This window comes from Schistocerca americana, chromosome 7 (assembly GCF_021461395.2).
Source record: "Schistocerca americana isolate TAMUIC-IGC-003095 chromosome 7, iqSchAmer2.1, whole genome shotgun sequence".
In the NCBI taxonomy this organism is placed as follows: domain Eukaryota; kingdom Metazoa; phylum Arthropoda; class Insecta; order Orthoptera; family Acrididae; genus Schistocerca; species Schistocerca americana.
In genome coordinates this window covers 169,453,503-169,474,115 of record NC_060125.1, presented here as the reverse complement: position 1 = coordinate 169,474,115, position 20,613 = coordinate 169,453,503, and the positions used below count along the sequence as shown (strand labels likewise).

At 44.2% G+C, this 20,613-nt stretch overlaps 1 protein-coding gene and 1 pseudogene across 1 annotated transcript in view; one reads left to right on the top strand and one right to left on the bottom strand.

Annotated features, from left to right (window-relative positions):
* The window catches only part of LOC124621839 (synapsin), an 810,142-nt gene that overhangs the window by 470,140 nt on the left and 319,389 nt on the right, over nt 1-20,613 (top strand). The window lies entirely within an intron of this gene.
* LOC124623273 lies at nt 3,833-3,950 on the bottom strand (annotated as a pseudogene).

The window sequence follows — 20,613 nt, the reverse complement described above, 5'->3', positions numbered from 1 at the left end:
TTTTTGTGATAATAACATTCTAAAGCGAATAGGTTCTAAAGAGCTAAACACTCATATATTTCAAGGCACAAAGAAATGGATGACATTAGCCGCTAGTGGGCACTGATTTAAGTCAATGGGGAAAGCTGAAAATTTGTGTCGGACCGGGATACGAGCCCGAGTCTCCCGCTTGCGATTCACATAAGAGTTTGAAAGTAGTGTGCATCTGCACTGAAGTGATAAAGTGATCCTCCTCTCCTTACATTATCACTTCAGTGCTGATGGACGGCACGCTCGAACTCTTAGAGAGAATCAGCGAAATGCTGCGAGAAATGAGAATAATGGGCAAGAAGCTCTCACATTAGTGGTGTGTGGATAAGCTGAGAATTTGGAACTGACGGGAGGCCTGCTAGGGTAGTCGGTGCAGTTGCGATGACTACTGTGTCCGGATGGCGCAGTGGTCGGGACATCTGCCTAGTTCGTGGAAGACCCGGGTTCGAATCCTGGACTGGCACAAATTTTCACCTTTCTCAGTTGATTTCAATCAGTGCTCACTAGCACTTAATGTCATTCATTTCGTTGTGTCTTGATTGAATCATAGTGGCTGCCGGATCATAATTGTGTCTACACTTTCGGACATGTCCGAAAAAACAGACACCACTTAGATATATCTGTATTTTTGATTCGCCATATAAGCTAATATGAATGCTCTTCGACTCACAAGGCACTGTATTTCTACATCTGTAGAATCTCTGGACGGTTTTCATTATTGTTTCGTGTTTATGTGCCCTATGAAGAATAAAATTTATATTTGCGTGGAACCTCGGGGTTCTTCCTGCTGGAGCACATTGTAAATAGTTTTTTTGTTTAAAAATTTTAATCCTAACGCCCAGTTACTTTAACAAATGCTGATTGTACCTCATCTGTAGAGATGGCTCTGAGCACTATGGGACTTAACATCTATGGTCATCAGTCTCCTAGAACTTAGAACTACTTAAACCTAACTAACCTAAGGACAGCACACAACACCCAGCCATCACGAGGCAGAGAAAATCCCTGACCCCGCCGGGAATCGAACCCGGGAACCCGGGCGTGGGAAGCGAGAACGCTACCGCACGACCACGAGATGCGGGCTGTAGAGGTGAAACTCAAAACAGACATCTGGTCTTATACAGTAAAAAAAAGAAAAAAAAGGAAAAAAGTAATCTACTAGCCCTCCTGAAGATGAGGGTGTACGCTCTTTAGATGCGTCGTAGGATGAAATAAGAAATGAGAGAGAGAATACTTTTACTTTATCTCTTACTTAATTTGCTACTTTCAAACAACTTCGTTTCAATGTTTCCGAATTTATACACAGCACTAGCATTTATCTGACACTATCAGCCGCAGTAGCTCAGATTAAAATGTCTTTTTTTTTCTAAATCAAAGGCAATAAAAAAGTCGCTCATATCGACGTTTTCACGAATTATACTAACATTTTTTAATTAGTACTGGAAACAATATCAATACTGAATTTAGTGACACTGTCAAGGATTTCACGAATATCGAACCGCGGAAAGTATGTTTTCTGTAAATATTTTTGTTATTTTTGACAGTGAATAACTATGTTTTAGTGATTCATATTGGATAATAAATGATGATTCTACAAAAGTCATTTCTTGTAAATCCTACAGCAAAATTAATATCCTAATAAGTGTTTTAATAGTGGAACTAGCTAATGCACGCAACTCCAACATCAGCTGGGGACGCGACGACATTGCCAGCAACCTGGCGATGCATATGCTATACGCTAGGCCGGTCTCTAGTCACAGCTCTGTGTAAAATTTTGAGCTCCTCGTGGCTAATGACGTCAGATACTGAACGACACTGACATCAAGAATGCAACAAAATTAACTGTAATTACGAAACAGCAAGTGATTTGATTCAAAGTGCCTGCAGCGTAGACAGTTTGCAACAATCGTATTCTGAGCCGAAAATTCGTGGAAGCCGATTGACGCTGCTTGCGCCCTACATTGCCACAGGCCAAAGCCCTGAGGTTTGCAACATCGCTAGCACCCGCATACGCAGTGTCTAATTTGTGAGGCATATGAAGCTCCAGCAGTGTGTAGCTTAATTTCACCTGTTACGCTGTACGCCACGTTAACACGGAACTTTGAACACTGTAACTAACGCCGCTCGGACTCTGCAACGTCCTGTGTTAGAATTTTAAGTAATGTAAACAATACGAAAATCCCTTAGCTGCTTACCAGCAATCACACGCTCTCCATGTGAGCTGAACAGGAACACGAGGAAGTGACAGAGATGCACAAAGTACCCTACGCCGCTTACCATAAGGTGGCTTACGGACAGTACAGAAGGAACGGTCTTGTTTACGAATATGGTAGGAACTATCATTCGACACAAAAAGAAGTCTATTAAACATGGGCTCTAAAAACTATAAGCACGTCACCATACTATGAAACGAATCTCTTCTATTGCACGTTCTTTGCTTTCTATATTTTGAGAGGTGGTAGTACGAACAAACCAATAAAAAAATTAACAGTATAAATAGGCTCTGAAGTGCTACGAGGACTTGTTCATCTTCGCTATCCTGAAACGCATCTCCCCTACTAACCAATTGTTCATAGCTCTTAAGATATGCATTTTAGAGCCCATGTTTACTAAACTTTTTGGCTTCAAATGCGGTTCCTGTCATATCCCTGAATACTGATCATTCCTCCTAGGGCACTCTGTATACAAAAGATTGCTGTTGTACTCATCACTACAGAAATCCACTTTCATTAACTGTCAGGCACGTATTGTACTTAATTCGCGCGATCAGACCCAGAGCGCAACTACAGCGCTCCTATTCCACTAGATCCTACACGGTCCAGTCACACAGATGTAACAGTCGCCTATGTTCGTCGCTAACGTGCAACGATGATGATGAAGTCCTATACTCCGTAACAGAGCGTAGGGGAACGATGCGGGAGACCCGCACCGCCGTAATAGGCAAGGTCCTGATGGAGGTGGTTTGCGACTGCCTTCCTCGGACCGTAATGGAGATGAATGATGATTATAAAGACGACACTCAGTCATCTCGACCCCTCCCGGGAATCGAACCCGGGACCCTTTGCTCGGGAAGCGAGAACGCTACCGCGAGACCACGAGCTGCGAACCAACGTGCAATAGCCACTCATAAATGACAGGCGGCAACACTTACAATGGAGAGTATAAAAAGCGTGACGAGGGGACGCGAAAACAGTGCAGTCGCTGTTGTAATGCAGAAACGGAATGATTTATCTTACGTCCATAGGGGCACGATCGTTGACTTTCGGGCCAAGGGTGCAAGCATTTCCCAAATGCCTAAGTTTGTAAACTGTTCACGTGCCACATTGGTTAAAGTATGCCGCGAATGTCCAAATGCGCTTTCCAAAACTGGCTGTAGTGCACCACGGGTTATAGACTGCAGAGATGAACGATGGCTGCGGAGCAACTGACCGTCCAGATGAACCAGCGCCATGGATCCTCAGCTGAGAAATCTAGCGCAACTGACCACGGCACTGGAGTAGACATGGTTCCACATCCCTATCTGTACTTTCCAGAATCTCATTGACCCTCTTTCTGCACACCTCGCAGCGGTCCGCGCTGCAAAAGGTTTTTGACAGGTGGTCATATTAATGTGACTCCGTCCGAACAGGCTACGGAAGGCTCAGCGATACTGACCAGCCGCCGTGTCATCCTCAGCCCACAGGCGTGGATGCGGATAAGGAGGGGCATGTGGTCAACACACCGTTCTCCCGGCCCCTTGTCTGCCTACTTCTCAATCAAGTAGCTCCTCAGTTTGCCTCACAAGGGCTGAGGACACCCCGCTTGCCAACAGCGCTCGGCAGACCGGATGGTCACCCATCCCAGTACTAGCTCAGCCCGACAGCGCTTAACTTCAGTGATCTGACGGGAACCGGTGTTACCACTGCGGCAAGGCCGTTGGTACATTAATGTGACTGGACAGCGCATTTTCTGCTTTCTGCCGCCAATCACCTTCTTTGCCTATCCGTTACGAGATCTCATGAATTCCGTCTCTTCACCTTTTCTTTTGTCTGCCTATTGGTCTTCTTCCGCAGCGATTAAATTCTACCAATTTTGAAGGCCATCGAGGTTTGTCCGAGTGACATGTCCTGCCGATACAAGCGGTTTAGTTCTGATCGGACCCATATCTGGGCTGTTGTAGAAATCATCCCGCTCATATTTATGCCAGGTCGACCATTCCCCAGACATTTGATCTTGTACAAATTGTCCCAGAATTAAATTAAATGTAGTTCAATTCCCCGTTTCTGACCAATGTTTTCGAAAGATTTTCCTTGGTTGTAAAGCGGTTGCTGGAACTGAGAATCCCCTCCCAAACATTTCCAATTGGGAATCCCTTTGCCCCACTACCGGCTCGTCTGGTATCTGGCTGAAAAGTCCCACTACTCTCCAACGGGTCATCACTCTAACAGCTCGCTCTACCTAGAGAATAAAAGAAAATGGTCCAAATGGCTCTGAGCACTATTGGACTCAACTTCTGAGGCCATCAGTCCCCTAGAACTTAGAACTACTTAAACCTAACTAACCTAAGGACATCACACACATCCATGTCCGAGGCAGGATTCGAATCTGCGACCGTAGCAGCAGCGCGCTTCCGGAATAAAGCGCCTAGAACCGCTCGGCCACTATGGCCGCCTAGAGAATAAAAAAATTGGCTGTATGCTTACATGTTGTATTTTGTCTGATGTTTAGGGTAAAATAAATTACGTTTTTTGTTTTCTTTTCAGTTGCAATTAACACCTTAATCTTTCTTCAATACGTGTTTTAATGATGAAAGGATAAAATAATTCAGGCAGACAAATGGAATACAGACGTAAAAAAGAGTTACAGTAGGTACAAAATGGCAAAGCTAGAATGGTTAGACCATAATGGGAAGTTGTAGAAGCATGCATGACACGAGGAAAGATAGATCGCGCAGACTGGAAATTTAAGGAAATCTTGGTGGAGAAAAGCGAGGCAGTCCCATGAACATAAAGAACTGAAATGGCGAGGCAGTACTGAGCAAAGAAGGGAAGGCTGTAAGGTGGAAGGAATCTACAAGAGGGCTACATAAATGAGAGAAACTCGACGGTAATATTTTGTAAGGAAAGAGGAAGTGGATGAAGATGAGATGGGGAATGCAACACTGCGAGAAAAACACTGAGTGAGAAACCTGTGTCGAAACAAGACCCCTGGAGTAGAAGACGTTCCCTCAGAATTATTAATATCCTTAGGAGAACCAACGATCACAAAATTGTTCCAGGTGTTATGCAGAGTATATCAGACAGGAGGAAATAAGGCCGAGCCGTAATATTTCCGACAGACGGGACTCCTCCCACACAAAGGCGGGGGGGTAACTGCAGGAGACATTAAATGAGACAGACGAGACGTCTGCTGCCCCTGAACCACAGGGGACTGGAAGCTAAAGGCTGGAGTTTTGAGTCTGGAGCCCATAGCCCATGAAAGCTGCCACAGGAGGGCCTCCAACTGTGATGATTAAAGAGACGCACGCAGCCGAAGTCTGCTTTATGTATATTTTAGCTGTAATAGCGTCTGTGATAAATTTCTTGAACGATATCAATACGCAACACTGTCTGTTGATGCTACGATTAAACCACCCTTTATTTTACATGGTTCACTGCTTTGATATTTCGGTTGTGTAGCCATTCTGCAGTATGTATATAAAATTCATAGCATAAATCAAATATTAGTTGTTTAGGCTACAGAGTAAAAGGAGTACTTACCGTATAAAGCGTTGAATGCACATACTTTAGTTACAGTCAGTGTACTTGTCTACATTGTTGGCTTTACACGAATTAAGTAAAGATGAAGATGATAAATACACAAAAGCGCGGGGATCGTACAGCAACCAGTAATATACCGGGTGATCAAGAAGTCAGTATAAATTTGAAAACTTAATAAACCACGGAATAACGTAGATAGAGAGGTAAAAATTGACACACATCCTTGGAATGACATGGGGTTTTATTACAACCAAAAAAATTTCTAGACGCGTGAAAGATCTCTTGCGCGCGGCGTTTGGTGATGATCGTGTGCTCAGCCGCCACTTTCGTCATGCTTGACCTCCCAGGTTCCCATACCTCGGTCCGTGCGATTATTGGCTTTGGGGTTACTTGAAGTCGCAAGTGTATCGTGATCGACTGACGTCTCTAGGGATGCTAAAAGACAACATCCGACGCCAATGCCTCACCATAACTCCGGACATGCTTTACAGTGCTGTTAACAACATTATTTCTCGACTACAGCTATTGTTGAGGAATGATGGTGGGCATATTGAGCATTTCCTGTAAAGAGCATCATCTTTGCTTTGTCTTACTTTGTTATGCTTATTACTATTCTGATCAGATGAAGCGCCATCTGCCGGACATTTTGTGACCTTTTGTATATTTTAATTTCTAATAAAACCCCATGTCATTCCAAGCGTGTGTGTCAGTTTGGACCTCTCTATCTACATTATTCCGCGATTTATTAAGTTTTCAAATTTATACTGACTTTTTGATCACCCGGTAAGGTGCAAAAACGAACGGTCTACGTTGCAGGGTTCTAATTATTATTTATTTACCAATGATGCGTTTCGCCTGAGTCAGACATCATCATTTTGGCTGATATTAGATGACGCTAGGCACGTGGGAGACCGAGCATAAGAAACGTCCCAGCAAATAACTGCCAAATATTTGGAAACATTGCGCGGTGCTGTTGAAGCATGCAACGTAGTGCAATGAATACAAAACATGGTCGGGCCTAGATAGATTTGTCATCACGTGAACATGTTGCAGGCGTAGTTGCTGTTACTAGGGCTACGTGTAGCAATCGCCATAACTGTTCACTAATTTCTCCCACTGTGAAATAAGACTGTCAGTACCTTCATGGAAGATGTTTGCGGTTGCCTATGGAATCATGTTCGTACCCTGGTGTACACCTCTTTGTCCGAAGCAAATCGACGGCCACGAATGTTTTCCTTCAGGGTTCCAAAATTATGGAAATAGCTTGGTGAGAAATCGGGAATGTATGGAGGATGTGTAACGGATTCTCAGCTAAACTTCTGCAATGTAGTCGAAAAAACCTTGGCAACTTCTGTTGCAGGATAATGCCCGCCCACAAGCCGCCAAGGTTCTTGCGAGTACGCTGCAGAAGTTTCGCTTGGAACCGCTTGCACATCCTCCCTTAAATCCTGATCTCTTCCCTCGATATTTCTGGAGACCTGAAGAAAGACTTTTGTGGCCGCCGATTTACTTCGGACGAAGAGACGCACACCTGGGTACAATCATTGTTCTGTAGGCAACTGCAAGCATTTTGCTTGAAGGTACTGAGAGTCTTGTTTCAAAGTGGGATAAATGAGTTAACAGATATGGCAATTACTTATGAAAAAATAAGCAATTTTCTTACTTTTTTCCAACGGTCTCATTTTCGTTTGACTGTTCCTTATATGTACTTCGTGTGTTTTCTTTTTTCACCTACGACGAAAAACACATGTAGAGGTGTCGCGAAAGAAACGTACTTTGGTGTGCCCAAAAGGAGAAGAGGTTGGGAAACGCGACTCTAAATTAATTACTCCCCCCCTTTGGGCAGTACGAATTGTCACAGATTTCTTTGACTCACAGAAATGGTGAAAAACCTGAAATGACAGACTCTTGGAGATAAAAGAAAATTATCCCACGAAAGCCTACTCACAAAGTTTCAATAACCAGTATTAAAGCGAACAATATAGAAATATTCTTCAAGCTCTTGCGTATCGCTCCTGTGACACCAATGAAGCTGAAATGCAGCTCGCACAGAGGCATTTAAGCAGTCACTCTTCCCCCGTTCCAAGAGAAATTGGACATGAAGAAACCCTCACACGTGATACAACGAAAAATAGCCTCTTCCATGCGCTTCAAACTGGTTTGCAATGTATGTAGACGTAGATATTGGCTTCGGAACCTACAACGCTGCGTCTGTTGCTGTTGGCATTACTCTTGACCTTGCAAATAAGCTGACTAGAAAGATAAAAGGGGTTAATCCGCTCGCCACGTGCTTGCATTAAGTGAAACGTCAAAACAAGAGCGGAACAATGAACGCCAGAAGCACCTGCTGGCTGTGAGCGCGCCAGATTGCGTCATGCTACGGTGACGTCACGACATCCCGCGGCTGCCAACAGACACAGCCCTGCTGTGACGTCACTGCACGTGGCGTGACGCTTCCGACGATTCTGAGTCCACACGCCTACAGAGCAGGGCGTAGGAAAAGGATTAGAATAATTGGCATCCGTTCCGTCGGCGTTTCGCGGAAGCTCATGAATGTTAATGTCCGCAGCTTCTGAAAGTGGTTTTTGACTCAGGAAAGATGGAAATCGCAGTCAGACAGCATAATGCAGAACACGTGCGCTTAAGTACGACTATTTGAATGGATCTCATCATGTGTGTTCACTCCTTGTCGTTGGCGAAGAAAAAACGCATGCTGACTGATTATCTTTCATTGGAAGTCAAACTGGAAATGTTCTGGGAGCTGTAGGTCTACTTGCCCGCACAGTTACAATAACAGTATGTACAAAATACTCCTGCAAGTAAAAGTATTTGTGGTGTTCACTCTAACAGCAGACACGCTTGAAGAATTATTTCCTCTTGTTACGCAGTAGCAGAGCTGAATCGGTGCAAAAATGGCCCCTAACTGACGAAAGTTAATCACATATATTACATAACAACTGTGACAGTCATAAATAATCAATTATAAAATATTTTAGAACTGCGTGGCGTGCCTCGGATATGTCCGTCAGCACTTTTATCAATTTTTTGAATGCTGTTTCCATCAACAATCTACTGCAGAGCGTTACATAACCACAATTCAATATTGTGCGAACTACCATCATAAAGGTAGAATAAAAGTTTTAAGAAGACCATTGCAATCGAGGTGGGAGCGTCGATTTTGCCCATTGATAGCTATTTTGAAATATGCCGCGGCACAACACTATTAAAACTTTTATTCTAACTGCCTCTGGCCGCGGAAGTCAGGCAATGATAAAACTTACTGAATGGCGACTCCATAGAGTGTCGTGTGCACAACGACCATATATGTGAAATTAGAAGGAAGGTCAGCTTTGGCCGTAATATTGATGGTTTATTGACAGCAAAATCGATTTTCAATCACATAGTGATCATCTTCAGTGTTGTAGTGTACAAATTAAACTCATAGGTACTGGTGTCAAGTTTTTATCAGTAACCAAAGCTATGAAACGATCACAATAACTCAAACTGTTTGTCGCAAAAATCCGAAATGAAACTGGTACATATACAGTATGCAAGAACTCCCTCTCGTACTAAACCTTCAGAAACGTCTCAATTTAGCCGATGCATCCGTAGATAGTGGTATAAGGGACATACAGTCCCCTTGGTTCTATTTAAGAGGAGTTGGCCATGTACCGACACTGAATTTCTCCTTCTCCCTTTTCTTTTCGTTATGCAACACAGACAAGACACCAGATCAGCCAACAATGCCTTTCGGCTCTATCTTTGTTTCGAGTCTTCAGAAGTGTGGATGGCCTGCCAATACTCTTATGCTAAATTCTACACAGTACTTATAACAAAGTGCAGACAAGCAAATACATACTGATACACTCATCTTTTGCCATACAGGGTGATTTAGTTGCCCAATCTGATGGATTTTATGCAACCTGAAACACCTTCAAAGACCATGGACGATATATTCGTATTCCCACCATCACTACATGTAAAGTATTAGTCCTTCAGAAAATATTAACAAGACCTTTATGGAGGAAATGCTATGTAGTTAAATTTCGTACTGACATACGTTTTCGTTGGAGGCCATGGTTTCCGAGTTATTCAATAAAATGGCGTCTGTAGGTTACTTTTGTACTTTTCTTATAGAATAATTCTAAAACTACTGCCTCTAGCGAAAACCCATACCAGTACAAAATTCAACAACATTAAATTTACTACAAAATGGTCCTATTCATTATTACTGTAGAACTAACAGTCTGTGTGTAACGAGCAAGAGAAAGTGAAAAACTTGTAAGTGATATTTGAAGGCATTGTGGGTTACATAAAACCCATCAGTAAAGGCAGTTGAATCAGGAACTACTGTAGGGATTATGACGTGTTTTTCACTAATAGGCTGATTCACGAGGAAGGTTTGTGTATATAATCTATTACTTCTACGCCACATCCGTCGTCTGGCCGTGCTTACTCCCGTGAAGCCAGGATAGGTCGATATTTTAAATATAAATTAACGTATATAACTAGCAAGAGTTCGTGAACGAAGTAATGGAGCTTCATTTTCGTAACCCTGCATGTAGTTACGTACACTGAGGACTGCAGTTCTAGGTCTGTACGAAAACCAGACAAATACTGTGAAGGAAGTTGTTTCGTAATGCTTATCATAATTAGACAAACTATGTGCTCAGGAGTCATATTCAGTCCACAGTTGCACATTTATGAGTGCCGTTACATTATTTGAACAAATAATATGGGTAAGATATCGCCTGAAGACGACCGCGACGACTAATGTAGTTTAATGTTTTCAAATTACTGGCTTCTACCGTTCCAAACGGCCGTCTTCAGATCCAGCTGCTGTACAAGAGGGCTATGTCTTGTCACTATCTAGTGCACCAGCTGGATCTGAAGATGGCCGTTTGAGATGGTCGAAACCAGTAATTTGAGAAGATAACTGCGATTGCGCCGGAAAAATAAAAACAGCTTCCAGGAACAACACAAATTTGATTTTAAATATTTCATAGGCCGAATTTAAAATTCTGTTATATTATACACATTAAGAGGTATAATTTTATGTCAAAAGTTGAACACAATAAGTTAAATATTAGAGGTAGAAGCTGTTTATATGTATTAAATCATCGTAACTCATGGCGTGCAATTACCCAGACTATAGCCATCCATTATTTAAGGACAGAGCACTCAACGGCTTTCATCTAAACTCACACATAATTTGAAACCTTTCCCATACTTTTTCTCGGTGACACTGCCCACAAATTAATGAAAGAAAACCGTTTACCACTTACTACATTTTCACTGCTCCTGGAGGAAAACTTCAGCATCAGCTATGGAATTTTAATTCATTACTTCTTTACTACTAACTCTACCTGCAATACATTTTCAGACAATATCCACATACACTACCGAATATACGCGCACAGCTGCATCACTGCACGACACAGAGTTCAGGAGATATGACATTATGAACATTGAGATGCGTGAAAATCTTTAAACTCACGGCTGTTTTGTACATTGGAGTTTGATTCTTAAGGAGTTTTAATTAATCGCAGGTATGGACCAAGACCACTAATGAGACGAAACATGCCCTAACTTGGGTTAAAATTATTTAAGTGTAGGCTTTCTTTGATATCAGGGAACGTACCACAAGCCTTTCTCGCTGTAGGAAGCTCGTCCCACTCCTTTATTTTCCACCGTTTTCGGCTTCCTTTGCCCGTGATTGTGGAACCAGTTTGGACGCTTTCGCCGTTATCAGTACGGCGCATCATATATCTCTCGGTTATATCTTCAAGAAGCACGTGCAGGATTTCAGCCGGTGTTGTTCTGAAAGTTCTACAGAGTATCTGCGGTGCGCTGCGTTACGCTGGCTTCAGTATGATTCCATAGCGCTTTAGCCGCGAACAGCATGCCGCCACATTCATTCCAAACACGGCTACTGTACTGAAGATGGCGTTATGATCCACACACACAGCGTGTGCACCTTTATTTTGTTATCTGTGTTGTTGGTTCGTGCTCTCATGTGCATAACCTTAACTGCCTTCTGTTTGAGTTTGGCTACATGTGTCATAAAATTTCTCATCAAGATGCACTAGCAGATACCTGCCGACCATGTTCCTCTGTATTAAAAACTATTTGCAACTTCTAAGTTCTGGCCACGCGGGATTAGCCGAGCGGTCTTCGGCGCTGCAGCCATGGACTGTGCGGCCGGTCCCGGCGGAGGTTCGAGTCCTCCCTCGGGCATGGGTGTGTGTGTGTGTGTGTGTGTGTGTGTTTGTCCTTAGGATAAAGTCCCATAGAATTTCACACACATTTGAACATTTTTCTAAGATCTGTTCCTGCTTACAGAGAGCCTCTAATCTTAAGCTGCAGATACGTAATTTTTAGTAGTTATTTTTAACTTGTTGCCCGTACTACTTTGCTGCACTGTGGGAGTGTTTCATCTACTCTTTCGTCTAGCTTCGCTCTGAAGTCGGCCGACACCACAATAAGGGAATCATCAGCGTAACCATCTGTTCTGTCTACTGAATTCGCTACATTATACAGCCAATGTAGTCTTTCGGATCTCTGGCTCTTGTCATCTAGGACAGAGTTACAGACACGTGATTAAAATGACACGAGTCACATTGATGTTCGCTGCTCGTCGTAGAAACACGTGATTTTGCTGATGTGTTGTCACATGACTTTAATCTGAGAGTGATGGAGGACCTATTTGTAAACCAATCACCAGAAGTGTCAGTAATGCTGCGAAGCCAGTGTTGGAGCAACTCCCTCCCCCCCCCCCCCCCGCCCCCCTCCTCCCCGGACAGCCTACGCAACCCATATTCATCACTATTCTTCCACACATATGTCCACACATTCGATCTGAATACGCGAGCGACACACACACACACACACACACACACACACACACACACACACACACAGAGAGAGAGAGAGAGAGAGAGAGAGAGAGAGAGAGAGAGAGAGAGACGCCCGCGTTTCTCCAAGACACAGACATTATTGGTCTGTTGAATGGAAGGTTGCCAAGGACGTGTTACCATCGCCGCGTGTCACGCCACGCAACAAGCCAACGATAGCGTAGCATTCATTACGACTTGCATACAAGTTCATACAGCTCACTGGAGTACTGAAGGTAATGAACACCGCAAAGGCTGCATTTTTAAACGTAGACGGTATTTAATTACACCTTTTATTCGTTCCACAACTAGTTCTGGCTTTTTAAGCCATTATCGTGTGCTTATCTGTATAAAAAGCACTCTACATTATCGCCACGAAACGGAAGCAACGTGGCGTGCGCGTAACTTGACGGGAAAGTAGTTACCTATGACAAGGTGCCGTAAGTATGGAAATGGCAGCTTGATCACATGAATTGCCCCCATTCGTTTTGATTCACAAATTTAACTCATCTCGATAATTTGAACGCGTACTCGAAGCATTTAAGGCGGGAATAGGTGCAAAAGTATAACGCTGACCAAATAATAAAACTGAGGATGGACTAACAATTCCATAGATCTATGCACTTGCGTTTACGAGTGCATCTAAATAGAAGTTGAAGTAAAAGCATAAGTGTTAAAGAAGCTAAGGCGTGGCAAAACAGGAATATTCGAAAGCTTTAAATTTCATTTAGTACAGAGTTGATGTAGGTTATTCTACTCGCTGGGTGGATACTACGACTGGTATTACGAGACTGGTTTCTGACTAGCTGTAAGCACAATGTGACTGAAATTTTCGAGAAAACTTCTATTTGTAAATAGGTTCGTTCGTTGACAGTGTACTTGGTTGCTTTTTTAAATAACTACGAATTTCCATATTCTCTAGGACATTCATTTCCTTACCTTCCTTCGCATGATAAGGAGCTGAAGATTATCGTTGTTTTTTTGTGGTGAGTTAGTTATTTGTAAGACGCAGCGCGAAGGATGTAGCATTATTGTCGTTGGATTTGGTGTGTTCTTTAGCCCCTCCATGTTTCCTGGGCTCCATGTAGATGGATAACAGGCTCTGAGTACGCCTGCACAAGACGCCAGCAGCATAAATTTTCGAGTAACATGCATTACCACCTGCTAAGACGATGTCGCGTGCTGCATTCCGAGCAGCCGTCTCCCGCCTACCTGCGAACAGTCTAGACAGTCCAGCGCTCACAGCTGAATGAGAAACTACGCCAACACCACAAAAACCGCACCTCATTCACGTTTCAATAATTGCAGTAACTAGGAAAATGTTTATCGCCTTTACACAGAAATTCTACGTTTTGAAGTAAAATTGAGCTTTTTTTACAGGCGCAGTCGCTCGCTGATTTTATTCCACTCCTCAAGCTTTGTCCTCCTAATTCTCCAAATACCCACTAACTGCTGTCTTTAGCTTTTCGTTGGACTCAAAACGTTTGCAAACCAAATACTCTTTAAACGTGAGAACTGATCAAAGTTACAACATTTCGTATTTCCCTAAAACACTTTTTAATTTTTTTGTTTTTTTAATTTTTCCTCTTTGCCTTGTCTACTAAGCGTTAGTTTGCTTCCAGTTCCCTGCTACATCGTTCTAAGATTTGATGTTATGTTTATCGCTAATTTCATTTCACTATGCATCATTACTTCCGTTTTCTGTCATTTCATTTCGGGTTCAGATTTCTGAGTGGTTTTATCCACATCGTCTCTACATTTCACTTCAGCGAGGGCAGTTCTGCTGACAATAAATTGGCTCCCTATTTCCAGATGCATACGCTTCCCCACACTGCTTCGTATGTGTTTACTTTTCCAGCGTGAAGTGGGGGTCCTTTCATCTGTAATAACAGATCTATGCACAAAATCATGTGTGTTCCTTCTGAAAATAAGTGAAACAGTGCTGAGAGTTATTCTTCATTCTTCTTGGTTAGAGTCCAAGAAATGTGGTACTCATCTCGCAAAAAGTTTTGTCATGACTCTTTCTTCGTGTAAAAGGTACCGTACTCCAGCTTCTGCCGTATCAGTACCGTCAGCAATTTCGTGTATCTTCAATAGCCGATCGTTCAGTACAACGGATTTCCGCTTCATAGATGTATTCATTTGTGCTTCCCTGTTTGGACGTTCTTCAAATGACTCATACACGCACACACACACACACACACACACACACACACACACACACACAATCTGAATACTTCGAACGACGCTATTGCCCAGATGAAGTTGACACTTAGCTTAAGCCACATCGAATCGCCACCGACAGAAAAAGATACCAGTATCAACGCCACTTAAGCAACAGGGAGATGAATTTTCACTTCGCTTGCGTAGAAACGCACACGCCCGTGAAAAGTGTGTCTCACCGCGTTTCGAAAGCTCCTGTGGAGCTTTCTCGCCGGTGCATCATCGGACCAGTAAATTGGTTTTACGGCTGCAACCGGAGACATTCATGCCAAGCAAACTGCAATAGCACAGCGTGCGTCACTGCTGAGAATACACTTCTCGCTTACCACATCCGTGGCTTATCTGCTCACGTCTCTGATGGTAAAAATACCGCAGTTCTTTAGCATATCCGCCTCTGATCTAAATAGTGAGTACAGCTGAATACTGAAGTCGGAAGAATAAATTTTACACAAATTACTTCCGTCATGAAGTATATTTGTGGTTGATTATCAGATTTTTTTATGATAAAAAATCGGTCATTTGCTAAGTACGTAAGATTGCAAATCCAAAAGCAGGGTTTGAATCTCAGGTTGGTCTGTCACTTTTATTTCACCCGCGGCTATTATTAATGTGAAAAATGTACAAGTTGCATCTTGCATGGGAGTTCACATGAGGCAGTTGAAGTGTCGGAGGAAGGCAAGGACAGACCACTTCCAAAAGGGCATGCACTGCTGTTTTCATACCAGCCATCAGATTTTTTTTTATCTTTTGAGAAATACTCCAAGCTTCTGCCATGAAAAACACAGAAACGCATGAAGCCCTGCCCCTAGTCGATTGTAAACTTATTGCTATGACTGGGCCGACAGATTTCCTTGAAGCAAGGAAGTATTTACTCAGGTCTGGTCCAGTAACTACGGTATACATGTACATCCGATATGTACCGTTTCAACATGGCTACCATGAAAGAAAAATGATCCATTGTGCACACACGACGTCCAGCATAGTCACAAAGACGGGGAACTAATAGTTATCTCGAAATCTTTGGCTAGGACAGTGTCAGAGTAAGGACGCAAAACGATTCCAGGCAAGGGCCAAAGAGACTAGTTGAATGTGGAGAAATCCTTCCTTGCGCATCAGGCGCAATCACAGTGTGGCATTGTGTTAGATGCACCACAGAGGTATGGGCTTTTGCACATTATTCGTGCCGTTCACAGTGAAGTCGCCTGACCTTACTGACTGGACAAGTGGTAGCGCGATATGTCGGAAAAGACGATCTACTGGAAAACAGCACCCCACTATTGCGAAGCAGCGTTGCACATCCTATAAGACCGAGCTAGGTGGCGCAGTGGTTAGAACACTGGACTCGCATTCGGGAGGACGACGGTTCAATCCCGCATCCGGCCATCCTGATTTAGGTTTTCCGTAATTTCATTAAATCGCTCCAGGCCAATCCCGGGATGGTTCCTTCGAAAGGGCACGGCCGACTTCCTACCCCGTTCTTTCCTAATCCGATGAGACCGATGACCTCGCTGTTTAGTTTCTTCCCCCAAAACACAAAACAACGCCAACGCCCTAAAGCTCCCTCTGAAGCTTTAACAACCTATAAATTCCATTGCTGCTGAACGCATCGGCGGTAGAATATGAATGACAATCTTAATAGCGGACAACAATCGGGTCTAGCTGTTTTCATAAAACTGTCAGCAGACGAGACACGGCAGGTGGGGCCCGGCGACAGGTAACGGAATCTTTTAGTCGCGCAGGAGTGGGTTAATTTTTTCGGTCTTCCACTTCGCGACTGTCAAATACCCTCTGCAGTCTTTCCACTAGCGCGTCATCCCTTCTTCTTCTTCTTCTCCTTCTTCTTCTGGTACGCCCTCTGTACAACTATGGATAGCCCCTTCATGGATTGCATTGTCTTCTCCTCCTCCCAGAACATCTGTATCCATGCTCTTCTGTTTTCCCGCTCTTTTTCCGTGACCTTCAGCATCCTATAATCTGCTCCACACGCTACTTCTTATCTTTTTCCTGTATTCTTCTTTGTCGTTGACCTCTTGCTTATTGGTCGATGTCTACTTGCTTCTCCATTTTTTTTCCATTCCACCTTGATACCCAATCCAGAACAGTACTTCCTGAGTTCAACAACTCTTTTCCTTCCTCTTGTCCTCCACTTGTTCCTCATACTCTTTTCATCATTCTGTCCATACTCATCTCATGTCCAGATCTAGATGTTACGCATATTTTTCATTTGTTCTTCACTGAGGATACCCGTCTCAGGCCGGCCGTAGTGGCCGAGCGGTTCTAGGCGCTACAGTCTGGAACCGCGCGACCGCTAAGGTCGCAGGTTCGAATCCTGCCTCGGGTACGGATGTGTGTGATGTCCTTAGGTTAGTTAAGTTTAGTTCTAAGTTCTAGGGGACTAATGACCTCAGAAGTTAAGTCTCATAGTGCTGAGAGCCATTTGAACCATTTGAACCCGTCTCAGTCTAGGCGAAATACAATATAAGACAAAAAAATATTCCCCACGAAGAAGTTATTCAAATGGGGCGGAAATCGGTAGATGTTCTGTACATGTACAGACAAACAAATGATTAAAATTTCAGACAGACTAAATTGTTTATTCAAGAGAAAGAGTTCCTCAAATTGAACAAGTCAGTAGCGCATTGATCCACCTCTTGCCATTACGCAACCAGTTATTCGGATTGGCATTGATTGATAGAATTGCAGGATTTAAGAACCTTCAACATCGCAGCGCGTCAGCAATCGTTGGTTAATATATCAAAAAACTATAAACCCACCTCGATTGCGAAAAAAGCACCTAGTGTTAGGTGTTAACCCAGGTTTCGGCGTAGAGAACTAACTACACCTTCTTCAGAAAAACAATAAAACCCACAAGTGCCTAAGAAGACCTCTGTCAATGATCAAAAGAACACCATACCTACACATTTATAAACGAAAAAGAAAGGAAAACACAAACAGTACATACGTACAAAGTCAAAACCACTACTTAACTTAATGGTGTACTTGTATTGTACTCTACTGGCAATAAAAAATTACTACACCAAGAAAAAATGCAGATGATACACGGGTATTCATTGGACAAATATATTATACTAGAACTGACATGTGATTACATTTTCACTCAATTTGGGTGCATAGAATCTGAGAAATCAGTGCCCAGAACAACCACCTCTGGCCGTAATAACGGCCTTAATACGCCTGGGCATTGGGTCAAACAGAGCTCGGATGGCCTGTACAGGTACAGCTGCCCATGCATCTTCAACACCATGCCACAGTTCACTAGTGACTGGCGTATTGTGACGAGCCAGTTGGTCTGACACCATTGACCAGACGTTTTCAATTGGTGAGAGATCTGGGGAATGTGCTGACCAGGGCAGCAGTCGAACATTTTCTGTATCCAGAAAGGCCCGTACAGGGCCAGCAACATGCGGTCGTGCATTATCCTGCAGAAATGTAGGGTTTCGCAGGGATCAAATGAAGAGTAGAGCCACGGGTCGTAACACATCTGAAATGTAACGTCCACTGTTCAAAGTGCCGTCAATGCGAACAAGAGGTGACCGAGACGTGTAACCAATGCCACCCCACACCATCACGCCGGGTGATACGCCAGTATGCCGGCAGAAGTGGCCGTGCGGTTAAAGGCGCTGCAGTCTGGAACCGCAAGACCGCTACGGTTGCAGGTTCGAATCCTGCCTGGGGCATGGATGTTTGTGATGTCCTTAGGTTAGTTAGGTTTAACTAGTTCTAAGTTATAGGGGACTAATGACCTCAGCAGTTGAATCCCATAGTGCTCAGAGCCATTTGAACCATTTTTTTTTTTTTATACGCAGTATGGCGATGACGAATACAGCTTCCAATGTGCGTTCACCGCGATGTCGCCAAACATGGATGCGATCATCATGATGCTGTAAACAGAACCTGGTTCATCCGAAAAAACGACGTTTTGCCATTCGTGCTCCCAGGTTCGTCGTTGAGAACACCATCGCAGGCGCTCCTGTCTGTGATGTAGCGTCAAGGGTAACCGCAGCCATGGTCTCCCAACTGATAGTCCATGCTGCTGCAAACGTCGTCGAACTGTTCGTGCAGATGGTTGTTGTCTTGCAAACGCCCCCATCTCTTGACTCAGGGATCGAGACGTGGCTGCACGATCCGTAACAGCCATGCGGATAAGATGCCTGTCATCTCGGCTGCTAGTGATACGAGGCCGTTGGGATCCAGCACGGCGTTCCGTATCGCCCTCCTGAACCCACCGATTCCATATTCTGCTAACAGTCATTGGGTCTCAACCAACGCGAGCAGCAATGTCACGATACGATAAATCGCAATCGCGATAGGCAACTATCCGACCTTTATCAAAGTCGGAAACGTGATGGTACGCATTTCTCCTCCTTACAGGAGGGATCACAACAACGTTTCACCAGGCAACGCCGGCCAACTGCTGTTTGTGTATGAGAAATCGGTTGAAAACTTTCCTCAAGTCAGCACGTTGTAGGTGTCGCCACCGACGCCAACCTTGTGTGAATGTTCTGAAAAGCTAATCATTTGCATATCACAGTATCTTCTTCCTGTCGGTTAAATTTCGTGTCTGTTGCACGTCACCTTCGTGGTGTAGAAATTTTAATGGCTGTAGTGTAATAATTTGTTAGTCTGTACTTGTACATCTCATCTACCGATTTCCGCCCCATTCGGAAAATTCCTTCGCAGTGCGACGCTTTTATTTTTCTTAGGATATATATTCATTAAGTCCGCCCCCAATAGCTGAGCGGTCAGCGCGGTGGTCTGTCACGCCAAGGGTCCCTGGTTCGATTCCCGGCTGGGTCGGAGATTTTCTCTGGGTGTTGTGTTGTCCACATTATCATTTCATCACCACTGGCATCACTTCCGTAGACGCTCATGCGGTGGACCTCTATGACGAGGCTTCCCCCATGACAAGACCTGCCGTAAGGCAGAACACAAAGTTTAAGTTATATTCGTGAATTACGTCTAAATAACGCAGAAATGGAACTGCGAAGAAGGAAGTATGAATCGTTCACTCAGAAAGATATATCACTGATTTTAGCCGGCAGCAACCATGGCACAGCAGTCTATGAAATCACATTAGCCTTACTCCATCGAGAAATTGGAGCCTGTCTGAAACAAACGGCGAAAGCGTGTCGCGGCCTGTCAGTCAGTCAGACAGACAGAGCGCCCGTGTCCCACGTAGCGGCCTATTTGTAGAAGCGGTTGCATCACCGGAGTTGATCTGGCCACGGCGCCGGCAGCGTTTGAAGCTCCCTCGCCTGGCGCACCGCCCACGCACTCGCCGCACGCAGCCCGCAGGCCCCCGCAGATCCGGGACGGTGCGTGTACGCGCCCCAGACACGCCCTGTGTGTGTGTATGTATGTACGCGTCTCCGAGGCGCCCTGTAGCTGAGGCCGGCGTGGGCGCCAGCTGACGCGACGGCGACAGCTTACGCCGGACTCACCTCTAAAACGGGCCACCAGTTTACCGGCGATTGTGTACTCGATCTTGACACACACGGGCAGAAATAACCCGCCCGGTCTGACGCACCCACACTCATGCGGCACCGCAGTGTATGAGCTGTCCCTCAGTGCGGAACTGGCCAGAGCTGTCTACCCACTTCCCCCTGCCCCAGATGGGCAAACCGGAACTTGCCTCGTATAGGAGACATCACACTAATACCGAGCAGCACAATCTCTAGCTTTGATAACGGTCTCAATTCGGCAAACAA